This window comes from Nomia melanderi, chromosome 1 (genome assembly GCF_051020985.1).
Source record: "Nomia melanderi isolate GNS246 chromosome 1, iyNomMela1, whole genome shotgun sequence".
Taxonomy (NCBI): Eukaryota; Metazoa; Arthropoda; class Insecta; order Hymenoptera; family Halictidae; genus Nomia; species Nomia melanderi.
In genome coordinates, this window is record NC_134999.1 from 18,200,805 (window position 1) to 18,227,806 (window position 27,002).

At 45.9% G+C, this 27,002-nt stretch overlaps 1 protein-coding gene across 4 annotated transcripts in view; it reads left to right on the plus strand.

Moving 5' to 3' along the window:
* LOC116429840 (uncharacterized) overlaps window positions 1–27,002 on the plus strand; it is a 295,330-nt gene that overhangs the window by 177,358 nt on the left and 90,970 nt on the right. For 3 of the 4 annotated variants that reach the window (XM_076366805.1, XM_076366816.1, XM_031983217.2), the window contains one exon: window positions 24,664–24,760. The gene's annotated coding sequence lies outside the window, so the exon portion shown is untranslated. Of the gene's footprint in view, window positions 1–17,476; window positions 17,595–24,663; window positions 24,761–27,002 lie in introns of those variants that run through there. The other variant, XM_076366824.1, reaches the window with a different exon arrangement.

Here is a 27,002-nt window from a genome sequence, read left to right on the forward strand (position 1 = left end):
ATAATATTTTTATACACTTCATATTTTCTTACAAATAGATCTCACTCTATACGAATTCAGTGATACCGTGGAGGAACTGGCGAAGGCGAACAAAATGAATTACAGAAATACTTTCCTCAACACTGTTTATCGACGTCGGTGACGCGGAGATTCGTGATGTAAGTAACGCGCGCAGAAGAATGAGAGCTTCTAAACTCTCGTTGGAAAATATGTACCGGCGCGAAGAAAGAAAGAAAGATGGAAAAGTAGAAGAAGATAGAGGAGAAGAAGGATAACGGTGAAACAAGTAAAGAGGTGTGTAATAAAAAGTGAAAGTTTCCAGGCCTCAAGGGCCTGCCCGAACTGGGCAGTTCCGAGCGAGGCCTGGAAAACCATTGGAAAATCCCGCAGGCCCGCGCGGGTCCGGTCGCCAAATGTGCAATTGTACGAAGCAGACTCGCGCGGAAGAACAGTAATAACGGTAGAAAGTGAAAAAGGAAAACCAGTGGCATAAAGCAACTTTTCGGCCGCCACAGTACTGAGATGAAAGTTAGAGAAGCTCCGATTACGAGACAGACGTCAACGATCGCGTTGACGACCCTCGCGGACCGACAGGAAGCGTCCGTCGCCGAAACGAGGCTAATGCGTCCGGCGCACGTGCGCCGCGTGTGCACGATGCAAGCCGCGCATAATCATGACACACGTACTCGCACGCAAATTTCTCGGCAAATGACGACTCGCCTCGCACTGTCTTGCGAGCCACGACGAGGCGGGACGCAGACCTCTCACCTTTCACCTCCCTAATTACGTTCGCCGTTAATGTCAACGGATACAAGCGATCCTTTGAAGTTCCCGCGGTTTTTGGAAAGTTCCGCGAGAGAGCTCGCTGGAAGAAACACGAGAAGCTCGCAGCAGTCTATTATCACGCTGCGTGCACGGGGAACGCTCCTGATTAAAGCAACGCGCCGGCTGACTGTGTCTGGCAACCCGCCGCGGAACGAGATTTTTGCTTTACATGTCTTACTGTTAGACGAGAGCGTTTTTGTTACGCGGAAACGGAGGACCGGCCGCTCCGTGTTTGACACTGGGAATTAGCTTTTGCTCGATGACTCCACGAGCAATTAATTTTTTAGTGCTTCCTCTTTAAAACTGTTGCTACGCTTTTTCGGCTTCCTTCGGGTCTTCCTCGACTGCCAGCCCTTCTGTCTTAACACTAGCACTACCGAGCATTTAATACGATTAACATGCAATTCTTATAAAAATTGGAACAATAGATCATTTTCAGTCTCTTCAGGCATTCATTATAGTACTCAAATGAAGCTATTCATTTTCAAAATCATTTCGAATATTCAATGTTTCGAAGATATCGATAATTGCTAAACAAAAGAATCGGAACCAGTCGTTTTGACTGGTACGTAGTTCTAGTGTTAACCATTTGCACTCGAGAGATTCTCACTTGAAATATCCAATACGTTCTGATTAGATGTAAACGAGATACTTTGGAATAAATTTATTAAGAAATCACATATGAATTAGGTACCAAAGCTATTTTCTTTCAATATTTCACGCATCGATTCAGCATACAGAGGGTAATGGTAAATACCAAAGTTTATAATGTTGCTCTATCAAATCATCTGGCGACCAAGAGTCGCCTTTCAAGTGCAAAGGGTTAATAACTCCTCCGCTTCATGATTCTACTATAAGATTATTCAAGAAAAATGTAAATAATTTATAAAGAATCACTATTACACGAATTTACAGTTGAGACTATCAATTATAAAGGTTCGTGACGAGGGTACCTTAAAGAATTTTATTTAACAATTTCATAGACGTGCAATGTATTTTCTGAAACTTTCTTTCGCTCTTAACGTTCTCGAGATAATCCACGGGAAAGAAATTTGCATTCAAGGGATGGTTTCGCCGCTTCAAAGCGAAGTTCGGCATGAAGGAGAATTGCGATGCATTAAGCTTGACTTACTCTACTTTCGTAGAAAGTTTCATAATTTTTTGAATGCCCGTATTCGATAACTTCCCCCGTGAGTACCGGCGAAATGCATTAGCAAGGACTTCGAAAGCACACTGCGCCGTTCCGTGATCGGAACGGTGACTTATCGCGAGCCTCGCGATCCCGACGCGGCATTCAGTCACGCTCCACTTATGTAAGCGGCGGCTTTAAATAATCGCGAAATTATTTCGCTGATCGATCATCGGATCCGTACGAGTTCCGCGCGGCCCGCGGCGATCCAGGTCACTCGAGCTGCAACATTTCCAGGCCCCGGCGTCCGTTTTATTCGGTCGCCGGCGTGTTACAGCGCGGGGATGCGCGTTCCGAAGTCGATGAAATGTCTGTAATTTCCGGCCACTATCGATCCTTATGTTTCTCCCGTGGCCGGGTTTACAAGAACGCCCGGGACACTCCGACTGGGGAATCCTGCGGGCTTCCCACATTCAACCGCGAAATTTCTGCGGTCGTTTGCAAACGGAGAATCGGATCTTCCTTGCTCGAGCGTAGATTTACGCGGACGACCGAGAAGCGCGGAATAAGAAATTTCCAGATGAGAAAGTATGTTCGTTTAGTAATGAAATTGAATATTCGATCGAACAATTTTAACCCTTTTTGGAGGAATCTCGAGATTTTCGAGATGAAACGTTCGTATTTGGAAGACTAAGTCGCAGGCAAATGATTTAATTACTTGGGCAGCAAGAGATTAGCATGTAGTTTCTATTTTTACTATTATTTGAGCAATTGATATGTAATTTAGCTTTATCTTGAAAGTTTCGTACGTTTCGAAGATACGTCCGCAAAGGGATATCCTCGTACTTTGTCAAAGAAACAGCGAAATACTAATTAATAACGCATTCTATCGACTTCCCCTCTATCACCCATACGAACGCAATCATCTAGACGTACGGAACAATCAAGATTTATATAGATCAACCGCAGAAGAAGCTAATCCACCGTTTACCCATAAACACCAAAGATGCAAGCTCGAATGGACGCAGAGATGCCGAGACACAAAGAATTACTTGAAAGCCGAAAGAGTTTCGTATCCGGCGCGGTTCAGCCGGCTTCCACATGAAAAACCGCGAATATTGCGAGGGGCTGCGCATTCAGAGCGATTCTTCACTCGAGAAGATGCGGGATTGGTTATCGAAGGAGAAAAAGGATTGATCGGATCGTGAAAAACCGCGATAGAAGGGTTAATCGTTGCGAATGAAGAGAATGTCGGTTGAATCCACAGCGAAGCGGGAGCGAGAGGGAGAGGAAGCTGAACGGTGGTTAAATGGCGAGCGTTCCGGAGCGGAAACGGGCTGTCTGGCAGCGGGAGAGGATCGAGGCGTCCAATTATCAAGGAATTAGTTATAGTTAACCGCGCGGGGGCCACGCCTGTTCCGCGTCGCGCGCAATTTGACGGTGATTGTCATAGCCCGGGCCCCGATCCTCGCTTGCGCTCGATCGTAACACGCGCGTGCAACTCACTTCCTCGGCGGCGCCCCGCGACGCGTTGCATGCGCGCCGCATATAGATGCGCCGCGTTAAGCTGACTGCCGATAGAACTTGTCCAAGTTGCGGGCACGACGCGGGCTCTGTGTGTATCGCGCTTCCTTACGTGCCGCCGCTCGAATTTCGCGTCGAATTCAGCGGAATAGTTGCCGCCCGAGCAACGAAGTTTCCAGTCGATCCCGCACCGCGCCGGATTAACGCCGCGCCGTTTCGGAATTTTGCGACTCCGCCTTCCGGCGAGGCGTCGACAAGCTTCCACGGCGGTGTCGGGATCCGCTCGCGTACCGGGCAACTATTTCTGCGGTGTCGTTCCGCGGCGGGACGCCTATAATCGTCTCGAGAATTGTCTTCGGTCGCGATCCGAATTAAATCCTTAGTCGCGAGCTGCTGAACTTGGGAATTTCCGCTGGTATCATGCGACGAGGCGATTTTAGATTTGTACATCGTATCTCGGGAGTTCGGGAAGATTCGTCATATGCCGGCTCGTCTGCAGATTCTCCGCGGTTCCATCGATAAGATTGAACATCGAAATTTCGGTGTTGTCGAACCAGTTTACCCGGTAACCGGATCGATGACGTTTATGCGCATAATTTCATACGTTGCTTCGTAAAACTGTTCTGTTGGGAATGGAAGCTTCGTTATCGTCTTTCTATTAACGAGCTTCGTTACGGCAAACAACGGGGGTCGTAATTACGACGGGTACAGCAGCGAGTAATTCATTATTTCCTTAAGAAAGCGACGGTGTTTGAGCTCCGTACGCTCTCCGCCTTTGTGCCTCGTAAAAACGACGCGAATGTCAGAGAACAATGACGATGCGATATACGCGGGGAACGCGTTAAGGACACTCGAGTAACCGTTGATTTTTCGCCATCGTATATACAGAGGAAAGTGTACCAGACTGCTGCATTCTCGGAGCGACGCGGCCTCGCTCGCCCCGAGAACAATAAAATTCGAAGTGGACAAGCCGGGTATACCGTGCGGCACTCGGCGGAAGACAAATAGACGAAATGTTTACGATAATAATGACGGGAATTCTTTCATGGGGATATTATGCAGCCCATATGTTTCAACGCTGGGGAATATTCGAGCGGAGAGCCGGGAGTATTTGATAAAATAAGGAAATACGAGGGCGAAGCGAACGAACAGTCAGCGGCGTGCTCGCTCGCGAGTCCCGCCGGGCGTTTCGAATTTTTCTCGGACACGGGGAAGCCTCGATCGACCGACGGTTTCGTCTCCGACTGTATTTTCTGCGGTTTAAAACGCGGCGCGCTCGAGTTCGAGAAGAATTCCGGCGAATTCGAGTTCGCGACGCGGGAGTCGTCTTTTCATTAAATTCAGCTCGCCGACCTTCGTATTGACTGCCAACCGAGAAGTTCCTTTAAGTCTCGCGATCGGGCGCGGGTCGAACTTCCGGAATAAGTTCGGCGGTGTATCAAGCCTCGGCCGGGCTGCTCAAAAATAATCTTCCCCCTCGGTCTCCGCTCGTTACGGCGCACTTTCACGGAAGTATCCGTTCCCATCTACTCCCGCGAGTGTATAACTCGGAACTTAATAAGGCGCGATTTAATGGCGGCGAATTCTTCACCGACCCCGTTCATATCCGCGCACATTTCATCCCTCCGCCGTGTCGTTACCGGCGCGCCGCGGATATTTATGGAGATTCGCAATTATAAGCGTTAATTTATAGAAAGTCGCGATGAATTTTAATTCCCGCGATTCTATCGCGTCCGCCTTAATATTCACGCGGCGTCCGTCTTTCTCATCTTTATTACGCTACGCTCTCTGAAATCTTAAACACCTTATTTGTATTTTACTCCAACATTAATCCGAATTCTTCAAAAACCTTCCACCCTTCGCCTTACAAATATAAACTCATCCAAACGAGTTCGCTCCCAATCAACAAGCAACAATCAAGCCACACCTCGAGAGAAGCTAGAATAAAATCCCCGTCGGCCCTCGTTTTAAACAAACATTGAATAATTCATAGAAACCTCGACACAGTCGAACACCATCGGTATTATCTCCATTCATTCTTATTTCGCCGATGTAATTCCAGCCAGCAAACAATCCCCGAACACGCATCCATCACGGCTATCCTAACTGCTTCCTTTTTCCGTCTGTTCCGCCCGGAAACGGGAAAAAACAAGGCGGCCAGAGTCGAAGGGATGGGGGAGGAGATGATAGGAACCTCCGGAAAGCGTTCGTGCGTTTTCCATGCAGCTCGTGCAGAGTGTGGCGTGTTCTTAAAAGCAGGAACTTTCCTCCGCAGCATTGATTGGCAGCGTGTCGGAAGGAATTGTCGACGGGCGAGGACCTCGCGCCCTCTCCCCCCTCAAACTCCACCCTCCTCCTCCTCCTCCTCCTCCTCCGCCGCTTCTTTTCACCCGCCGATCTCGGCCCCGCCAGCCAAGGCCGCGATTACCATTTTATCGGGTCTGATTTGCGAGCACTTTACACGAACCCTGTTACTCGTGGGTGGATTGCCGGCGAACGCCGGTGCACTTACCACCCGGTCTCGTCGCTCTTTCGAGGGTTTCAGCTCGGGCAGCAGGTGCCGCGTATGCGTGTCCCTCCCGTGCACGAGGCAGCTCCTGCCCCGAGGAACGTTTCCCTCGTGAGTGCGACGATTTTCGGAAACATCCAGGTGTCCCGCTCAAAACGATCCTATCGTTTCCACCGTTTCTTTATCGCGTCGTTCCTTTATGGGCCATTTCGCGAGCGCGACCGGAAGATATTGTAGTCGAACATTCTTCAGCAGGGAAGCTGTCCGACGTCGGAAACGATCGCCGAAGAGTCTGAGGATCCTCTGTCGGCGGAACCGTCGCGGATCAGCTAGAAACGCGAGATTCGAGCGAACCGGACGTTCCGAGCGATACCACCGCGCGAACCGGCGCTGACTTTACGGACCGCTTTTCTGTCCGACGTTCGAAATTTGGACTGAAGAGATTGGATCGTTAACGGCTGCCGCTGGGCATGGGCACGGGGCCGGCGGATTAAATTGCGGTCCACCGCCGTTCCATGAATTTTTCGAGATCACAGAGAGCCAGGGAACTCCATCGAGTGGAAATGTTCGAGGAATTACGATCGATCAAGCCGGCTGACTCTCATTTTTGCATTAACGACTGCGAGCCGAGCGCCGGAGCTCCGCGTCGCGTTTCCGTGACGTTCGTCGAGCCATTATTATCGTCGGCCGTCGATCTTGGAATTGGAACTATTAGCCCCGGCGCGGCGCATACGAAATGCGGGCCTCCTTAATGGCGATTGATATTCTTATGGAACGGTGAATGGATTTCGATAGTCGCGGCTCATCCGCGCTCGGCCATAAAACACGATTACGCCCGTATTATCAATACGAATCCGAGTCCTCGGCGGAACCGGAGTTAGCGCCGTTCCGATTTTTAACCTCTTCCCGTACTTTAACGAGTCTGATGATGATTTTGGCCCAAACATGAATAGCACGAGTCAGACATCCTCTTCGACTCTTCGACCTCTTCCACTCCAAGCACAACATTGGGCCCATTTCCCAAAAAACATCCATTCGACGCCTCGAAAGAAACACCCAACTAGAACGTGTAAAGTTCGTCATAAACACAAAATACAAACGAAGTGAGAATGCGCGGATTGTAAATACTCTGGTCGTTTACCGCGTGTCGTTTCCTACCGCTTGGACTCGAATTTCTTCAAACTAAATGGCACGGGAAGGGGTTAACCCTTTGCACTCGGTAGATGACTCTCAGTCACCACTTGATTTGACACAGTAAAACTATAAAATTTGATGTGTAATGTTTAACTTTGTACAATGATCCGATACATGAAATATTGGAACAAATTAGCTTTGTTCCTCGATGTACTTGTGATTTCCCTGTGAGTTAGTGTCAAAGAATATCTTCGCCTTGTCCAAAAAATGTGAAACATTTCTAGTGAGAAACTCCCGAGTGTAAAGGGTTAAACATACCTTACTAAAGTTGAAAGAAGGATACCGTTTAACGCGTCGAAATCGTTCCACCGCTATCACGCTCGAATTCCAGGCGAGCGTTTGCTTCGATTTCTCTTGGAAAATAATCTGCAAAGTACTTCAAAGCGAACGGCGTTTCATAAAAATGCCGGTCGTGCCGCGGATACAACGTACGGACTAAAATGGCCGATTGTCAATATTATTCAGTCGTAAACGCGGGAAAGGGGCGTACGAAATCCGGCCGTGCGGTAACGGTGAATCGCGGCAGATGAAAACCGACTAAAAACACATCGGCCGCGCGGCCGGAAACGTAATCACGCTATATTCGTAACAGAAACGCGAAATTAAAGCCGGCATAACATTACCGGTATTATACGGCGCCGATAACCTACGATATCATCGAGATTACGCTTCCTGCGTGTTACGCCTCCGGGCAATATTTGAATATTTTCGCCGGCCCGGTGAAATATTAACAATGACCATAAAGAAGTTTATCGCCGCGCGGGGAAACGGCGGCGGGCCGTTGCTATTTTGTAATTTTCCGAAACTGTTATTCCTATACGGCCGGCCGCGGTAAGCGTCATAACGACGCCCGCCGCCGACGCCGCCGACGCCCATCATCGAAATTAAAGGTCTGTTTACATTTGCTTTCGTTTAAACGAGAAACCCGCCGCGGTCGCGGCTCGTTCCGCGGCTGATTAACGCGGCCCGCCTCGCCGCGAAGTCGGAACCGCGCGGTGGTGCATCGAAACCATCAGCTAGATCCTGCGAACCCGTTTCCATGGCGAGCTAGCGGTTTCACCGTTCGCCCATAGGACGATTCTCCGATTTTTCTCTCTAGAAACCCGGGAATTTATAGCTCGCGTTCAATCATCGTATGGAACCTTGTAATGGAAAGCAAGAAATATTGGGGAAATTGATTGGGGATGAAGGAGATACGTTTGCTTTTAGCACGTTGCTGTTTTACTGTTTTCTTCTGTATCGTTATTGGAAATGGAAAGGTAATACGAAGAAAATAAGGATAAAGAGAGATAAGATAATTAAAGCGAGGAAATTCCGCGTTTATGTGTCTACGTTTGTTCTAAAGCGTTACTATTGATAGTAGGAGAATATTTTATTTAAACTTTTACAATTGAAATGATATTTGCAGTTGATTCGATTCTGTTGTTTTTTCACGTTCGTATTTGATACATTCTGTTCGAAATCGGCGCGAGATACATTTCAATGTAGTACACTTCGTGAAGCAACAGTGCGACGTTGAAAGAATTCAATCCGACGCGGATTTTATTAATCGAAATTAATAAAATAAGCTGAACACCGATTCCGCCGAGGTTCGAGTGTTAATGCTGGCTAATTCCCACCGATATCCGGCGTTCTCCGGTAGCGGGGACGCGCAATCGATACACCGCCATCCGGCGACATTAGAAATATCACGCGAAGTCGGACAGCGTTTCAATTATACAGGCTAATTGTATTACGTCCGTGGCAGCGCCGTTTCAACTTAAACCGGTCGCCGACCCGAAATCATTTCGCCCGTCGCTGTAACGACGAATCGGATTGCGATCCACGCGCGGCTGATTTATTGCCCGGTTGTTTAACAAGTTCGATGCGACCGTTGTTATCGTTTTAATCTGCCCGACACGGATTAAATATTTATACTTCGGGATTCGATCCCGTGTTACGGGTAATTAGCTTCGCAGTTGTTCTAGTGAACTGCTTATTCGAAATAGTACATTCTTTTTACTCCTCGTAACACGTCGAAATAATCGTAAAAGAGAATAGAATTTACTTAGTGCAATTTTATTGAAAATATACTTTTTATCGTCCTCCCTCTAACGATTAATGGAGGAAAATAGACTTAGAATTGGAAAAGAGTTGCGTCATTTTTGGAAAATATTCTCCTTTTCATCTCATTAACGACAAGTAACGAAAGAAAATAGATTGAGAATTGGAACAGAAAGAATTACGTTATTTTTGAAAAATATTCTCTTTTTCATCTTATTTTCGACAATTAACGAAAGAAAATAGTCAGAATTGGAAAAGAATTACGTCATTTTTGGAACATATTTTCTTTTTCATCTTATTAACGACAAGTAACGAAAGAAAATAGACTGAGATAGAAAAAGACAGAACTATAACATTGTTAGAAAAACGAGTGAAGCCGATAGCAGAGCAGCTTACAAAATTGCCCGAATTCTCTGAATCTTGAGAGACTATTAACTCTATTTTTACCCCAATTTCCCACGATTCGAGGAATCCCGGAGCTCCCGGAATCCAGTTGTCCGTCACTTCCGAAACGTCCCACGCAGTTATAGGTTACGAACAAGAAGACCCGTGGAATCGTGTCCCCCATAATTCCAGCAAAGTGAATTAATCGCTGAAGAGCACTCCGCGCCGTCAAAAGAAACTCGGAGTAGCCCCGGCGAAAGTATCTCCGCCGTAACCTTCAAAGAACCGAACCCGGCAAGCATCCGGCACGGCGGCTTGAAAATCTGCAGCGTTTCGACTTCATTAAACGAAAAACAAATTCCCGTGGCGCGTTACCGTCGCCGAGGGCACCGCTGAAAAATTTACGCAAACCACTTCCGACGGGGCCCGACTGGGCGCCCGCGTTTCACGCTCATTATAATTTCACAGAGGCCAGAACCCCCTAGCTAAGTGTTTACGCAATATGAACGAGAAATTAATTAGCGGAATTGTAGGATACGCTTTACCGGCTGATCCTGCGAGAGGATGAAGACCTGCCAGAGATTTCTTCGCATTTCATTCCTTAAGAAGCTATTAGATTCATGTAGAACTAACCTCCTCTTCACGCAAGCAATCCAAAATGTTCATTAAATCATGCACTTCGCATGCTTCCCTTGCTCAATTACCAGAAAGCGTACGTCTGAATCTCAAACAAATGGGAACTCTCGGAAAGAGAGAAAAATTACATTCCAGTGAATCGTATCTTCCTACATTTGAATGATTAAAGCATAGTTAGTAAGTACATAGACCATGAAAACTCATTATAATATACCAGATAGTAGAATCAAGGGAATTCTAACTCTCTTCTCGCTGACAGTCGACTCTGAACGCTCACCCTTAACCACTTGTTCTATGATTTCTTTCTGTACCGCAATCGAACTGATTTGTTATTAATGATTTATTCAAAATAAGAGAAAATTTCAGTCTTACTCTACATCAACGTCTGCTGTAAAGTATAATCATTAATAACAAATAATATGTAATTCGCAATCTGACACATTGAATAATATTTATGTTTGTTAACCAATTAACTGTGTTTGACGAGTATACACGTGATCGTAAAGCTTGACATGATACTAATTCTTTCAGCGATGAATTCTATATTTTTTCACGTAAACATGTAATTCTTCTGTTTCGCTTTGATCTTTCATTAAAATATACGTGCATTCGTCCTGCGTTCGACGAGTACGCGCTCCATTTTTCGATTTTATTGCGCGGAACCAGAGGTTTTTCCAACTAAATTCCACAGTTAACTGGTTAAAATATGATTAATAATTCTGGGTTTACTTTCGCTCATTGAACTTTATCTGAAATTATTATTGTTTTAATCAGACTTCAACATCCGTGTTTCCTTTTCTTTCTGTTTATAGTAAGAAGTAGTTTATCGTCTGACTTGTTTAGTTTTATTTTGTAATTGATCGTTTCAGTCGTTATGGTAGGATTGGTACATGTACAGTGCCGGTTTAGTGTTGGAATATGAAATACTTGGAAAGTAATGGTGATTGGATGATTATAAAGACGCGGTTGTGGTTATAGATAGTTCTGGAGTATTCTGATTTTTTAAAGCGAATTGAAGCAGAAATCTTTGGAAAATCTTAACAGAAGTTGAATTGTGCAAGTGTTCTATTAATAATTGTGCGCGGATCGATTGTTCAGTTTGGCGATGAAAGCTCAAGATTATCAGTGAAATGAAGATTAACGAGGAGGGTCGTCAAGTTCGTTTAGCAAATTGCAATCGCAAGAAAACAGGAATCTCTATTGAACGGAACACAATCTCAGCGAAGTCCGGCCGGGAAATTTTCATCATCGAGAAAGATCGATCTTTCATTAAAATATACTTTATGTGCATTCGTCCTGCTTTCGACGAGTACACGCGTCATTTTTTTCTTTCATTTCGCGCAGAACCAGAGGTTTTCCAACTAAATTCCACAGTGAACTGGTTAAATTCCACTTGAAATCTCCACCGCGAGTCTAATACGATATTGTAGGACAAAGGGTGAGGCTGGCCCAATTGAAAATGGGTCGATTCACTTGTATAGTTGCCTCGATCATCAATTCAACGAACTGGTAGCCAATTCTTCAAGAGGCACCACGGAGTTTCGGCGCGGCAGCGAAGCTGCCTGCTAATGGAGAGCCCGAAGAACCGGCCGACGAGTGTTGATCGTCGGATCGAGGGCTCGCGAGCGATCGCCGAGGGCCCCTGACGGTGCTCAGGTGGCGCATTATCGGCGAACGCGGAGCTCGTCCACTCAAGACGCGCAAACTGCGAAGAATGGTGACACCGGACGCTCACGAGAACACGGGACGCGGCTCCGGTAAACAAAGGACTTGTAGCGACGGGTTTCAATCCGAGTCGCGGCGATGTTTGCCGACGCTCGCCGGCGCGGATCGCATTTGCCGGCCGATCGATCCGCGGGGACAGAATCGATTCCGGCGCCGATCATAAACGGACCAAGCGACGGAAGAAGGCTCCGTGTAAACATCGATTTAATTCGATCTGGTAATTTTCGGCGCCGGGATTAATTGAAATCGAATTCGGTTAATGGGAATTGTGCGCCGGCCGGCTGGCCGTCCACCGAGAGAGGATCGACGGATGAATTGAATCCGCTGTTACCGTGATTCGAGAAAGAGGCGATTGCTAAGCGAATTTTACTTTGCGTCGAGTGTGTTTGGGACGGTTGGAAGTATGATCATTCGAAGGGCGGAGGATGTTGACACTAGAACGACCGAGCATTAATACGATTAACATGCAATTCCTATAAAAATTGTAACAATAGATTGTTTTCAGTTTCTTCAGACATTCGTTGTAGTACTCAAGTGGAACTATTTATTTTCAAAATCATTTCGAATGTTCAATGCTTTGAAAATATCAATAATTGCTGAACAAAAAAATCGAAACGAGTCGTTTTTGTACAGTAGTTCTAGTGTTAACGAGGATAGCGTTTTAGTAATAGATCGCCTGGGAATTCAGGATGAACTGGTAACTAATTAATTTATTGTAAAATTTGATGGCGATTGGTAGGTGTAGGATACTTGATTGGATATTTATAGCTTTAAATAGGAAACCGCGAAGAAGCTCTGTTCCCTCCATTAACCCCTTAGCTACGGTAGAATGTTGCGTATTTCGGAGAAAGTGTATCGAAACTATGGAAACACTGAAACGAACTAAATTAAACCAATCTGAAATAATCACATTTACAGAATATATCACTAACGGAAGTGTTAACTAGTTGACTGTGTTTGACGAGTATACACGTCATCTTAACCCTTAGCAGTCATATGTCGAGTCAGACTCGACATTCTATTTTATTGCAACCTCTACCTGTTTTAACGATTTTTTCTATATTTATTTGGAGTATCACAATTGTACCATTTAAAGGTAACATTTCAATGACTCCGAGATATTCTTGAATAAATAGATAGAGCGTCATATTAAGCTGTCGTTGAATGAACTGACGTCGACGTGAACCTCGAAGACAGAAACCAAGAGCACTTCGAACCGCAAAGGGTTAAAGCTGGAAATGATACTAATTCTCTTAACGATGAATTCCTTATTTTTTCAGGCAAACATGTAATTCTTCTTTGTTTTGCTTTGGTCTTTCATTAAAATATACTCTAGCTGCATTTGCCCTGCGTTCGACGAGTACAGGCGGCATTTTTCGATTTTATTTCACGCACGAGAGATGTTTCAAACTAAATTCCACAGTTAACAGGTGAAATTCGACTTCAATTGTATCGGATCTAAGCTTTGCTGCAATTGTCAGTAAGATTTTACTGGCAACAGTACGTCAAATGTTTCAAGTGCCTTAGGCGGTAAGAGTAGCCAAAGGGTTAAACGCGAGTAGCGTGATCATTCGTAGGGCGCGTCGAAGCGAAAGCGAAATTCGAGAATTTGACGCGGTGTAGTAGTTCCGGGGGGGGGGGGGCGATAATTAAAATTATTCATAACGGTCGATGGTTAATTGACCGGACGTACTTTCGTGATTTCCGCTTTCTGTTTGAAGGAGGATAGCCGAGCAGCTTGGATTCAATTATTCCGCCGGAGGAAGAGGAGATTTAAATCTCTCCAGTTCCCGGCACACGCAATATCGATTCCCGAATGCAATCAGCGCGGCTTCGAGCCGCGAAACAAAAAAGATCGCCGCCGGAAACGGCCCCGGCAATGAAACTGTTGTTCGAAATTAACGATCGGCCGCGGGAACGGCTGGCCCGCGCTTCTTCTCGAACCCGGGTAAACAATTATTAGCCTGTTATGCCCGCGATCCATTAATTACCCCGGGCCGAGTCATGAATTTCCTCGCGTAATTACCGCGGCCAGGTCTCGAGCGATAAAGAAGACGTAAAGAGCACATTGGGGGAGGGGGGGGGGGGTGGTAATTGAATCGGTGATGAAAAGTAGCGCCCTTTTAAATCAAGAGAATATTAATAATAACGAGAATGTAAAGAGTTTTCATTAACCCTCGGATAATGAGGAGCACACTCGAGGAGGAGGTCGGGGCTTCAGCCGATGCTTCACCGAATGGACGTCGGCACCAATCATTTTTATCGTTGCATTCTTTATGATAGTAATTTTCGTTTCGTTACATATTAGTGGGAACAGTTAATTTCCGTGGAGTATCTTCCTGTTCGCATTTATAGCTGATTTTAAGTATTCCTTCGATAGAAATAGCACCGTAAAGATGACGTATAACTTTCCCAATTATCGAGCGTATAACAAAATGAAACGTTGAAAATAATATCATCGTAGTGAAGTTAACAAGTAAACAGTTTAAATTCCAAGTTAAATTGCATTGTATCGGATACGGGAAATAAGGATGCGACGTTAATCAGTAACCAACGAGGGGGCGCAGTGCCTGTACGCATCGCTGTTACAATCGCGCAGCAAGAATCAAACGAGACTTTTACAGAGAAGGAATTTAACCGTATTATCCTGTTAATTAGACACAGCATCGTACCTCGAGCTGGAAGCGGCGCTTTCAATGGGTAAATTCAATTTCTGTCTCGATGTAAACGACGAGGTATCAAAGATGCTCTCACGGAGACAATTTATCGCGCCGGCACGGCCGGGAACGTAACGGCGCGTCGAGGACAGGGCGGATCGCGGTCGCAAAAACGTTAATTACTACGGAGGGAAGATCAGAAAGTGTTGCGACTACTTTGAAAGGGCTGGGGACTCGCGCCGGGAGGTGGGCGCAATAAAATGCGGCCGCGCATGGGAGCGCCGAGCGTAATCACCCAGCTGGAATCCCATTTTTCCAGGCCACGCGACCGTTGGTCATGCAAGATGCGTAATTACCTTGCGTAATTAGCAGATAACAGGCGGACAAAGAAGCGGCCTCGGTCGCCTTCGCATCCAGCACGCGGAGCACGTTGCGCAGTTTCACAAAGTTACGGGGGCGCGATGCGAGAATAACGAGTCCGCTACGGTCGCTCCCTTTTTATTAAAAAAAAAAAAAAAAATGGAAAATAAAACAGGAACTTCAGCCCTTCGCCGTTGAACATTTTAAAACTTCAGTTCCACGCGCGACGAGTAGAAGGGCTTCGTGCCGTAACAAATTCCTTGCAGTCGCCGCATCGATCATCTCGAAGCTCATCATTTCCCGGCCGAACCATCAGCTCCTTCGCGGCGCAAAGCGAATCCTTGATGCACAGTCTTCGCGAGCGAGCGCCGCCGGAATGGAATTGTGCGAAGGATTCTTCTGTGCCTGGATTTTTATCGCGAGCGTTTCAACGTTCGCCCAGTGTTGGGGTTTATTGATTTACTTCGTTCCCGCCGGAAGACGTTCCGACCGCATGAAATTTCCCTGTATTCGCGAATCGGCGAACACTTGTTTCATTCCGAACGGAACGGAATCGCGAAAGATTACGACTCTCGAAGGAACTTACAACTCCGCTTCGACGTTATCTACCTTTAATTCAACTCTATCTGTTGAGCGTCCGGTGCTCGAGTTAGGTCCTCTCACGAATTAACGTTGGAGGACGCGTTGAAATGGTGTGGTGTAATGATGACATCGATATGATATTATATGATACAAATACAATACGATTGGTCGATGAGTTACGATATGATACGATACGTTGAGTTATGATAAGATATAATACGATACGTTGAGTTATGATACGATATGATACGAAAAGTTTGCAGTAACGGTATAAATGCGTTGACGTTTAGATTTACACTCCTGGTCGTCCAGCGTAGACCTTTTATACACCTTTTGGGATCCACGCTGGAGACAATTGACGATCGACGGACGGTCGACCCTCTTCATGGTCCGCGCTGCTGCGCCACACTCGTGGCTCACAAGTTAACCCTTTCGCGACGGCGTACCTATACCATACTTCGCCACTTTTCGCGACTGCGCGGCTGACCATACTTTGTCGCACACTGTTCGCTAAATTGTGTATCTCATTTTCCGTGTTTCCTAATGCCAGTACTAGCTTCGTTTTGAGTTCGCCATTGAAATAAAACAATAATATAATTATGATTCACCAACAAGTGACTGCCGTATATACACAGCACCCGTCGCGAAAGGGTTAACGCCACGGGCAGTGCAACGTTGCTGGTCGTTCGACATCTTAGATTCTCATTTTTCCGGGAACCAACGCCGTACTTAAAATATTCCAGTGAAGGCGTCAACTCCATCGATAAAAATTCTAAGGATAATCAGTGTATACTCCCAAAAACCACGACGCGAGAAGTGCCAAAAATTCGAGCAGCTTCTCCCAAATCATCGGCCATCAATAACCACCCTAACTTCCACGCGGCCATAAAATATTCGAACGCTGATTTCCACCCGCATTTCCATCCCCCGTTCACTCGGCGGACAAGACATTTAAACGAGTTTCCAGCGGCATAAAACCGTCGGAGGGAAAAAGTTGAAGAGCTCGGAGTAAGGGAGGACCAGTCACCTGGTCAGCTCATCGGCAAGGGGTGTGCGCTCCCCTCGTGAACGATGACTCGCAGCGAACGATCGGTAGATCGTTCGCTGCGAGTCGGTAGGTGATTACCGGTGGTCCCTTTGGTCCGCGCTGGAATCCGATTAGACGATTTAAAATCGATGAGAGGCTCGTCTGCAGATTGATGGACAGAGGGGGTGGCCGAACGGTCGGAGGACCGGGCCGTATGGGGCGGGAACGCCGCGGCGCGAGACGAACGTGGACGGACGTGCGACCGGATGGCGGCTCGCAATTACCATTCATTACTTTGTTGGGGCCAATTGACATAACTGATTGGTATTCGGCCGCCGCGCCACCCTCAAAGGACCCTCGACTCCTGGGAAAGGGGGTGCGAGAGCGGAAGGGTCGCGGGCTAATGCAGTTTAGCCGCGCGCGGCGGAGCAACGGCCGCTCGCAGCCGGACTCGCCGATGGGCCGCGTAACAATGCCGGTTTTTCCTTCGTTCCTTTGTTTTTTTTCACCGCGGAGAATCGTTGACGGGGCGTCCTCTTTTTTCGCTGCGGCTGATGGCCGTCGGTTTCGCGTTCCGTTCTGGCTGCGGGTTGACGGGCCGTTCTCCGAGCGCGGGTTTCGCGTGTTTGCTCGCTCGGGAATGGGTATGGTGGACTGCAACGGTGCTTTGGTGTTTCGGAAGCTTCTACGGTTAATGGACGGCGGAATGAAACTGCGCGAGGCGTACCGGAGAATTTCGTTAGGAATTTCGGGAGTTCCCGCGGAGGTGTTTTTGTTGTAAGGTGCAATTGTAAATAGGATATTAACATCGCGGGGGTATGGTAATGAAAGTTACCATTGCAGATGCTTGGAAAACTAACGGACGCTTTGCCGGCGAACGTAAAACGGATACGACAACACCGTGGAAATTAGCTGCGAATTCGTAACGCCGGGGTCAGCCGGGCTCGCAACGTTTCATACGCTGTTCAAGGGAACAACATTACCTCGCTGTATTTGCGCGTAATTATACGAACGATACCGTTAAACTAGTTTGTTTCCCTTTGAACGGGATTTGCGAGCGTTGCCAAATATTTTCCAGCTTCTTAGCCGGCCGAGAACCCGCGGAATAAATACGTTTCCACCGCGTAACCGAGTCCGTGCGTTTTGTAATTCAACAGAGACGGAGATTAAAGGAACAGAGTCCTTTATCCACGGTAAAAAGCGCCGCCTCCGCCGTCGTCGCCGAGACAGTCGTTAATGTACCGACGATTCATTGAACGACGTTACGTCGCTGGCACGGTCTGAAACAAAAGTTCCCCCTCGTCCCGTCCCGACCGCCCCGCCGACGTTTATGATAATTAAATGACACGCTATTAACCATAAAAGCGTCCCGTCGACAATACGGCTGGAAGTTGCTTTACGACATTACGCGACGAGTTGATGCTCGCCGACTGATAACGTTTCAACGCGATAGGAAAGTTCGTTAACAGGTCGCGCGCAATTCCCGGCCGGAACAATGCCTCGCTGCCGAACGCTCGCGCGAAAAATCGGCCATCCTTCCGCGAGCTTTCTGCGAGTTGATCTTCTTACGCAACGACTTTTAATTGGCCCGCTAATTAACACGTTGGCCGACACGTGAGTAATTGCGTCGCGGAAATATTATACGTTAAATGAAATTTCCCGGGGAAAAGTGCACCAGCCGCGCGGTAAATTAATTTCGTTCGCGCAAATAACGCGGACCTCTCTGTAATTTCTTCGTGCGTTCGCGACGAACAATCGTCCTCGACCTACTCGACGATTCGAAAACGGGGGGAAAAGGCAACGTTAGAGGAACACGGCGATAGATTTTTCATCTTTCTCAAGTGCCTTCGAATAATTTCAAAAAAACATTCCATCCGCCCTTATCGCCTCGCGATCGAACGAGTCCGGCGCGAAAAACGAAGCAGCCAGCGGCGGCGAAATCGAGTTTCATTAATAAACGCGCGCGGCGCGATGGAATCGCGAGAAATCACCGACACGTTTTATTACCCGTCCCGGCGGGCGGCTGATGAATTGAAAAAATAAATTCGCTCGCCTCCGACGGCCATCCGACGCCCGCGACGTAATATCGATACCCCCGAGCCGGTCGGCGCGTCGAAATTCGCGTCTTCACGGTTCGATCCCGTCGGAAGTTCACGGGCGCCGGAATTTTTGCTCGCGTAACAAACTCCGTGGAACAGGGCTCCGGGTATTAAAATCTTCAAAGTGCATTAGGGAAGATGACACGAAAAATGGCGAGGCGGAAATTCGTTGTATGACGGGAACGCAAACTTCCGAGGAACTTCCCCGCTAGGAGTTGCGAAGTTCGCCGGGGCGTGCGAGCCACGGTCGCGAGCGGAAAAAGATAAAAGAAGACCAGTTGCTCTGCTAATCGATCGTCCGGACAACGATGTACACGTCCGTTGAGCGTGTGCGAACTTTTTAGAGCGCAAGTGCGAGAAAAAACGATGGTATCGCCGTCCCGACCGCGCGCCAGCGTCCGAGCGCGATGATACCGCGAATTTTTGCGGATGATTAATAAGTTTCGGACCTAATTGACTAGTTTGCTGGCAGGAGACCTACCGCGGGCTGCTTAGTTCTCGATCAACAGCTCTCGATACTTTCCTCGAGGCTCGAAGTTCTTACGCTAACCCTTGAAGTATCGATTAACTCCACCGCGTTCTTCAGATCTTTCCTTTAATAAGGTTTTCATATCTTCTAGCATTATTGCGCTCTTCTCAATTTGATCGCTTGCTTATTTCATCAACGACGCTCTCGGCTTTTAGAAGATAGATGGAAGTCGTTAATTCCAGTAATATTTCGAACGCGTCGATAAACAGAGAATCCCGACAGAAATAAGTTCAAGCAACTAGGTAGTTTTCTTGTTAACCCTTTGCACTCGGAAGGCGACTCACTACATAATTTAACGCGGTGAAGCTACAAAATTTGATATTAAACGTTGAACTTTGTCTAATGCCTTGGTACGTGAAATATTGGAATAAAATAGCTGTGTTCCTTAACCCTTTGCGGTCTGAAGCGCTCTTGGTTTCTCACTTTGAGGTTCACGTCGATGTTAGTTCATTCAATTACAGCTTAATATGACGCTCTATTTATTTCTTCAATAATATTTGGGAGTCATTGAAATGTTACCTTTAAATGGTACAATTGTGGTACTATAAATAAATATAGAAAAAATTGTTAAAACAAGTAGAGATTGCAATAAAATAGAATGTCGAGTCTAACTCGACATAGGACTGCTAAGTATTAATGTACTTCTGACTTCTCTTTGATTTAGTTTCGAGGAGTATCGTCTTCGCCTCGTCAAGAAATGTTACATTGCGTACTGACAACGAGAAATCTCGTTTTTATATAAAGACACTTAGCTATGCGACTTTGGTAATTAGTACTTAGAAAAATATGAAATTTCATTCAAACTGATTATCTATTTAAAATACATTTCATAACCATATATCTGAATTTTTGTACGTATAGTAATATAAGTTGATCTCACTGAAAATTCCCATCCGAACAATTCAGTTTTCCGAAAAGTAGCCGGTACGCACTTTGTTAAACATTTCCAGTGAGAAACTTCCGAGCGCAAAGGGTTAACAATTCTGTTGAATATTTATTTGTAAAAATAAGCAGCACAGTTTGAAAAACTAAGTGTGTATTCATTAAAGTATGTATTACGGTGCTTTACAAAAACTGAAAAACGGAACGCTGTTCAACGGTTGAGCGTTCGCTACGAATTGCCGAACGACGCGGAAAACAAGACGCTCGGCGCGTGCAATAAAGATGGCTGTCCTCTGGAAAACAACTGACTGCGAGGCAGAGGACTGCACCAACGGATGCTTTGTAGCCATTAACCCTGGCGTACAATGACGAGTGAGACTCGTGATGAAAATTTCTTAACTAATTTAACAAGAATCAATGTTGTTCATTACCCACGGATCAAAGCAAACAACTATTTTGCTATTATCAATGTATTATCCTCAAATGAAATTTCCACCGGAAGTAGAATGAAAAATTTTCTTGTATTTCTTACAAATTGTCGACAGTAAAATATTAAACGAGCTTAGTAACGAAAGTAAATAGTACGCCAAGGAGTTAGAAATATACTTCAAAGCAACGCGTCGTACTTCACCACTTGGCAATGAGCGATCGGCGAAAGGTAGCGAGGGGGTTGGCCGAAGAAAAAATCCCGCCGTTTGTTTTGCAAAAGTCCGTCAGCTCCCCGGGGCAGCGTTCCGACGGATGGCGGGGCGAGAAATCATTAAAACTTCCCTTGCCAGCTACGCGGAGCGATGTCAAACGAAAGAAGGCCAAAGATATATGCAGCCCCCACCGAACTTTCCCACTGAACGAGATTCTTGGCTCGCCGACGACTACCCCCGCCCCGCGTCTTCCTGACTAAGCGGTAATTCCGGCCCCGGTGTCCGCCGGAACGGAAAGTTAACTGATAAATAGCGGCTAATACTTCACCGACTTCCGAGTCTGCAACAATTTTGGAGCCACTTAGACCGGTTTCTCTGGGAAAACAGCCAGGTCCCGCCGCCCACTGCTCTGCCCGAAAGGAGCGGATCCGGTGTCGCGCGCGGGACGCACGCCTCGCCACCGTTTTTGCGGCGGATCCTCTGGCGAGGACGTTGAACGATCGCGTTCTCGGCCTGGAATACTTCTTGCGCGTTTGTTTGATTTATTTCGGAGATGAACGAGGAATCGATGCGACACTTCTCCGGGATTTCGCGAGCGGGCAGCGTTAACCACTCGCGCTGGAAAGACGTGCGCGTCGAGACGTTTCTGTTGGAAAATTTTCGATTGTCTTTCACACGTTGACAATCTTGTTGCGTTACGTCTATTAGATTATCTCGAAATGTATTATAATTCGGTATTTTTTAGGAAATCATGGGATCAGCACCTTTTTTCAATTAGTTTGAGGAGAGGTTACGAGGAATTATTAACCCTTTGCACCCGAGAAGTGACTCTGAGTCACCACTTGATTTGACGCAACTATAAAGTTGAATATTCAGCCCTTTCCACTCCAAGAGATTTCTACCAGAAATACCCAATACCTTCTAATGAAATATAGTCAACATTTCACGAGACTAATTTAACGAGAAATCGTACAAAAATTAAAGAAAGAGGCTGTTTCGTTTTAATATTTCACATATTAATGTATCTTGCGAAACTTGTCATTACATATTATACGTCATAATTTTGCTGTACCAAATCGAGTGGCGATTGAGAGGCGCCTATGGAGTGCAAAGGGTTAGTATTCTGAATTAAACTTTGTATTGCTATGTGAAATATTTAAATAAAATAGCTTTGTTGCTCAATTTATTTGTGAATTATCGTTAAATTAGTTTCAAACAGTATCGTCTATATCTCGCTGAAAAATGTTGGATATTTCTAATGAACAACTTTCGAGTGCAAAGGGTTAACAAACAAAATTGTACATATCAGTGTAAAATAGGTATAAACAAAATTCATCGCCCGAGACATTGCCAAATCTCTGAATTCGTTCTGAATTCAAATGAATTCATTTCCAGCGGAAGTGGTTAAGGACGCGCGACTTGAAGCTTGGATATTTCGATCGTGAGACTGTTACAATAGGTTCGTTTAATATGTATATTGAAGAAGCATAAATATTACTTATGCACAATAAGTACGATATCATACATTAAATTCTTTCGATTAAATTCCAGTCAATTTCGCTTAACACTTAGGCAACCGCCTAAAAAGAACTAGAACCTCTCTTCCATATCTTCAATTGAACTTATTCGATTGATTCAGTTAAAAACTTTGTTTTGTAACAACATGAACCGTATTCGATGAGTTGCAAATAATCCCACTTCAAGACACACTGAACAACAAAAGAGAAGATAAAAGTGTAAAGTGGGAGATCCCATTCGGTTGTCTAAGTGTTAAGCTCGAACCCGAAATTCTCCGAATCGTTCCCCCGGAGCGATCTCGTGCAACTCGCTGCTGCAACAGTCACGCCGTTTGTTCCCTGATTTCCGAGCAACTGTTAGATTCCCGCGAAAAATGAGAGAACCACGCCGGGAAGCAAAAAGGAAAGGCGAGCAGGCAGAATTCGCGCTATTCGCGCGGCAATCAAATAGATTGCGGGCAAACGTCCGCCCGGCCGGAAAAAAGTGAAACACGCGACCAATAAAGATGGGTAACGCGTAGGCTGGCTCATCGAAAAGCAATCAGGAACGAGCGCGAGGACAGGCGGGTAACGAGAAACAGAGAAAGACAGCCGCGCGAGTGGAGAACAAAGGGGTTGGAACAGGGCGAGCGTTCGAAAATGCGCGTCGAGCTTCCGCGGGCGTGGATAATCGAACCGGTCGGTCGGTCGGTCGTACGGGGAGCAACAAAAAAAGGAAAATAAAAATAAAACGTGGAAGGCAGGAAAAAAGGAACGCCGGGAACTTTATCCGCGACATGAATACTAATTGGCGACGGGTGACTCCCGACCGGCGGGGGCGCGAGTTGGGATCGGGACGCGGCGGTGTCGCACTTTTCGAAAGCCCGCCTAATTCGGCCCGATGTCATTAGCGTCTGTGATTCGCCGATAAATTATTCAGGGTAATTGGATTCGGGCCAGGCATAAAATCCGCCGGGCGAAATCGTCGAGCGAGAGAGCCTCCGGCGCGTGTGCGCGCCGACTCCACCGGTAAATGGGACGAGCGGCGCGCGCGAGGGTGGGTGGGCCGGAACTCTCACGGGAAACGTTTCGCGCGCGGACAAATAGGGGAGAACAATCAGGATCGGTGTTCGCTATTTACCGATATGACGGTAGCTTATCGTCGGGCCTCTGTGTGCGCGAAGGCAACGCCGCTGAATCCCGTCGAGCGCACGGGGGAGCACGTGCTGATCGGTAATCGTCAAACCGGATTAGGCGGAACTGGATTCGAAGCTGAAAATTGAGCTGCAGATGGAGAATTAGGGGCTGGTTGCTCGTCATTCGCGATCACGATATGGTATCGGGTCTAGGGATTTCGTTAAGCGCGGTTTCGATAAGTGGAAGTTCTTCGATCGGCGGCCCTTGCGAATGCGCGGGATTGATATTGTCGAATGTTCCGAGGGCGATCGGGCTCGGATGCCGTTGCTTTCGTGTTACTTGGATAATGGAGTTAATGTTAACACGCTGAACGCCGCACGATTTCATAGAGCAAAATACGCGAAATGGAAAAAATACAATATTAAATCATTTGACTGAATTGGATTATTATCGTTGCACGTTCATCGAACTGAATGTCACCGCAATGGGTAGCATTATTTATAATATAGAAATGTTTGCGAATAATCATCGTTTAATTAAGTGAATTATAGTAACTCGATTTGCCATTCAACGTGTTAAATAAGTTGGTCGAATTGTTGGTAGCTCTTTGTACGACGATGTCTTTCGTTAGTATCCATTGTTTTGTAATGAAAATAGCGTCTTTTCTAAGCGAATATGGAAATTAATATTAACCCTTATCACTCCAGGTTGCTTCGTAATCTATCAGCAACTGCAACTAATTTTCATAGCATCTATAGTGAAAATGAAAAATGCTATAACATTCCTTTGACCTTTTATTTTCCTTCTCACTACAAAATTTGGATGTGTGGAAAATCGAATAATTTTAGGGTAGTTTCTTTGATTCATTAAAATATCGAATATTACAACTGGTGCAATATTGGAGCCTACAGAGTTCAAAGGGTTAAACTCTGAATTTTATAGTTACTCCGTTGAAGGGAATTGCGAGAGTTTCCACTGAGAAGTATTAAGTTTGTTTATAAATTCTTGATTTTACCGTAGATGTAAGATATATCATTCGTAATTATGTATATTGGGAACTGAGATTCTTAGTTGAATTTTATCACTGTGAAACAATCATCAGGGTAGGGAACAAATAATTCAGACTCGTTTGTAAAATTCTACAGTGAAAATGAGCGGGGTATCGTCGGCGGAATGAAAATCACCGCATGTTTCGCAGGGAGATGATGCCGGCAATGGGGTAGAATCGCGGGACAATTAGTCGGTAAATCATTAACGAACGAATTTCGTGATTCAATGTTGCAGGCGCGGCTGTCTCCGTGTCAGTCAGCCAGACACCCACCCCCGTTTGATGAAGTCAAGGATAACAGGCTACAAATAGGATACGCGACGGCGGGACGGGGTGAGTCGAGCTATTTTTAATTGGTCGACGGTGCACGCTCGTTACGTGCTTCGATTTTATGATAATGCGAGCCCCTCCTCGCTAACGAGGCAACGTTCGACGCCCGATAACCATCCGCGGAGGGGGGGCTGGTTACGCGATGCCCTCGAGAATCGATTCCCCGGACTGGAGGCGTTTCTGCATTGTGCGAATTAATTGCAGTAAGGGTGCATTTACAGCAGAGCTGCGATAGAAGTTAAGAGAGCGTCGATGAGACCGATAAAGTATCCTCCTCTGGTACGTTCCTAGTCGAGCTGTAACAGTCGTCTGGTCTCGATCGTTTAAACTTTTATCAAGACGAATATGTGACGCGACGAGTTATTCTAAAGAAGAATTCATAATGTATTGTATTATTCTTTAACGTTAACTGCCAAGTCGTGTATATATACTGTGGGATTGTAATGAACCAAAGACAAGGCTTAAAATAATTTTGCTTCAATTTTAACTTATAATTAATACTCGCAATACTCTCTCAATAACTTTGTTCTCGCCAACTCGCAATTCTCACAAAATAAGCTCTTTTATAATGTAAAATATACTAATATATTAATCACTCACTCACATTCTCACATACACAGATTTTACGGTTATCGCCCCTAATATCCCGCTCTCGCTCTTATTTTCATTCGCACTCTCTTTCACTCACTCTCTCGGTCAGTCACCTGTCGCTTGTTTATTTTTTGGATGACCGACAGCTGATCGGCAGCCCTAACGACAGCTAGTGTTTGTGTTTCTTTATTCGTTCCTAACTGCAGTTTGGACTTTAACGGCTTAACCTCCTACATTACAATACAATTTTGTATTAAGATTGATCTTTATAGTAACACTGAGAGCATCGAATTCGATAAGAGTGTTTGCCATGCAAAAGTTGAAGTAGTAGTTACAATCATGAAATATCATTAGAATCTTCTCTTCCATAAAATACAAATCCCCGATTTCATAGGATTTTAAGGGATACAGCCAATACATTAACCCTTTGCACTCGGGAGTTTCTTACTATAAATATTTCACATTCTTTGACAAGACGAAGACGATATTCTTTGACACTAACTCACAGAGAAAACACAAGTACAGTGAGGAACAAAGCTATTTTGTTCCAATATTTCATGTATCGGGTCATTGTACAAAGTTAAACATTACACATCAGATTTTATAGTTTTACTGTGTCAAATCGAGTGGTGACTGAGAGTCACCTCCCGAGTGCAAAAGGTTAACTGTGGAATTTAGTTGGAAAAACCTCTGATTCTTCACGCAATAAAATAAAAAAATGCGTAGAGCATATTTTAACACGTTGAACGCCGCACGATTTCATAGAGCAAAATACACAAAATGGGAAAAATATAATATTAAACCATTCGATTGAATCACGTTATTATTATTGCACGCTGAGCTCGCTCAATATCATCGCGTTCGGAAGCATTGTTTATAATACAGAAATGTTGTCAAATAATCGTCGTTTCATTGAAATGAACCAAAGTAATCCGATTTGGTTGGGGGTCATCGGTGACCCCCATGGCGTTTAACGTGCTAATGAAAGATCAAAGCCAAACAAAGAAGAATTACATGCTTATTGAATATCATATTTTCTATCTTTACCGCGTCAAATCGAGTAGTGAGTCGCCTTCCGAGTGCAAAGGGTTAAGAAAACTACCTAGTTGTCTGAACATGTTTTTCTCCAGGTCCTCGGTTTATCCACGCGTTCGAAATATCACTGAAATTAACGATTCCCTTCTATCTTCTAAAAGTCGAGAGCGTCGTTGATGAAATAAGCGAGCGATCAAATTGATAAGAGCGCAATAATGCTGGAAGATTTACTGCCTCAAATCGAGTGGTGACTGAGAGTCACCTCCCGAGTGCAAAGGGTTAATAACTAGCTCTACTCGTCGCGACATAAAAGCACCCGTCAGAAAACAGAAGCTTATATTCCCTCGCTGCCATCGTCGATCGAGTATCATAGCTCCGCTGTAAACATGCCTGAACACGCGAAAGGCTTACCAGGAGCTTCTCCTTTTCCCTCCGGCCTCGGCGCCCGCTTTTGCGAAATTTATTCCCGAATGGTAATTGCGCGGCCATCCTCCCCCTTCCCCTGCCCCTTTACGAGCGCCGCGATGAATGGGCTCGAAGGGCGAAAGAAAGAAGAAGGGAAAAGGGAGGAAGATCGACGACGGCGCGGCCCCAGGATCTTTGCGAGGCGACCCTCGGG